Source organism: Heptranchias perlo, chromosome 14 (assembly GCF_035084215.1).
Source record: "Heptranchias perlo isolate sHepPer1 chromosome 14, sHepPer1.hap1, whole genome shotgun sequence".
Lineage (NCBI taxonomy): Eukaryota > Metazoa > Chordata > Chondrichthyes > Hexanchiformes > Hexanchidae > Heptranchias > Heptranchias perlo.
This window is the reverse complement of record NC_090338.1, coordinates 44,144,972-44,147,125: the sequence shown is the minus strand read 5'-3', so window position 1 is coordinate 44,147,125 and position 2,154 is coordinate 44,144,972.

Here is a 2,154-nt window from a genome sequence, read left to right as displayed (position 1 = left end):
TTACTGCCAGTCAGCAGGAAAATTAAACAAGTGCATTTGTTTTAAAGTCCTCCCTGCTGCTGTAGAAAGTACCCTGTCATATAAATGGGGTGTGTTTTTAAAAGAAAATTCTCCCTTTTTCCCACTCTCTGGAAGGTGCTGACTCTTGCTGTGGTAAAACCCTCCAGTACCCCACATAAGTGATTCTTCTTCTTTTGTGCAAGGTCAGATGGTTAGTGTCGGCACGCTATTATGGAGCATTGTAGCTGAACCCAATCTGTCCTGGAGCAGGAATCTTGGATGACTTTTTCTCTTCTCAGCCCAGGGACACTGAGGCCAATTTTAGCCAACTACTGCTGTCTGACAGCAGCTAACTGAGGATAGACTGGAAGATGTTCTTGTCTGTAGGGGTTAGTGCTGCATCAGGTGATACCTTTATGCAAAAGTTCCACTCGCCAATCACCCCTGCACTGTTAACCTCTAGAGCCCTCCAAGCATTTATCCTTGGCCCCTTCTCTTCCTCATCTACACACTGCTCCTTAGTGACATCATCCACAGACGTGGGGTCAGCCGCTACATGTACACTGGCAACACCTACCTCTACCTCTCTAACACCTCTCTTTCGACCCCTCCATTGTCTCTGTGTTGTCAGATTGCTTGTTCGATATCCAGTCGTGGATGAACCATAATTTCTGTCGGTTAAACATTGATAGGACTGAAGCCATCATCTTCAGTCCCCATCACAACTCCATACCCTTGCCACTGCAGGGGTGGTGTTAAGGCCATGGAACCCATGAAATTGTACGGGGCCCCGTGAAAGGATACCTACGCTGAGTGTAAGATGGACCACCACAGACTGCAGAGATTGCCCCAGCGGGACTTTTACTCAAGTGTCCTTCATCAGCCGCGTCGGCAGCAGCTCTTCCTCATTGCTCTCCCCTCCTGGCCTGGTACTGACTCCTTCCACCCCTGAATCTAGCACCGTTCACGAATCGGCTCCAAGATCTAAGAAACACCTCAGAAAATTGCAATAAAACGGCCCTTCCCTCCGTGCAACACAGTGCTTCAGAGTATCAGAAAGTAACCTTATCCACTGCCTGCGACCTTGCACTGTCCTGTGGGACATTACTTGATATCTACAATGTTTTCACACCAAGAGGAGGTGGGTCTCTATTACTGCGGATAAGGAAAATGCTACTCTAACATTTTATTTAATTGGTTTGTCCATATCTTCATGAGTTTTAGTGTTTATTTCAAGGGAATACAACTTGAATGCACATGGCTACTTTCTTACAAAAATATAATGCTGATGTTGCTTTTTGCATTTTTGGCTAACCCCTTGCTTCTTCTCCTCTCCTGACTTTTGTTGTGTTTCATGGATGCCAAGTACCCTCTGGGACCTCACCAAAGTGGTCATCCTTCATCTGAGAGCTTGGTCAGTGAATGTGGGCATCACAGCCGAGCCGAGCCCAGCCCATTCTGTCTTAACCAGATAGACACACATTTTCCAGCAAGGATCATTGGATTGGATCAGGAGCAGGAACCCTGGCTGATATTTTACCCCCACCTCTACCCCCACCTAGGGTGCTGAGGCCAATTGTAGCACATAGGCCGGTAATCAAACCTAGAAGCTTTTGGTTTCGATGGCTCAGTACCACAGCATGAGTTACATGTATCCATTTTGTTTTTGCTTTAAATAATACACCTATGAAATTTCACCAATCCAAGCTTTATTGTTATGGGCTTTGGCACAAAAAAACACACTGACTCCTGATATTGGATTTAATGGAGTATTGAAGGGACAACTATATATTAAACTGAAGGAAAGAAAAGTCAAATTAATTTTTTGTTAAATAAGATAGATCTTCAAATAAATTTGTGTAGTGTCACACTAGCTTCGATTTTAACTTGGCCTGGGAACTCAGCGGGTGGGTGGATTTGCATGTGGGGAACCCGGAAGTCAAGTGTGCGTGTTTAAGTCTGCAATTGCAATTCGATTGCAGGCAATTATCTTTGCTTCCAGGAATCGTGCCTCCAAGCTGCACAGCGGGCATCCTGCACACCCAAATGATGCGATCAGAACTATAGTATTTAAAGAACCAGTTCAAACATAGATTTTGGAGGAGAAAGGAGAAATGGAGTCGAGGAGAGTCACAAGTGAGCACGAGCAGATAC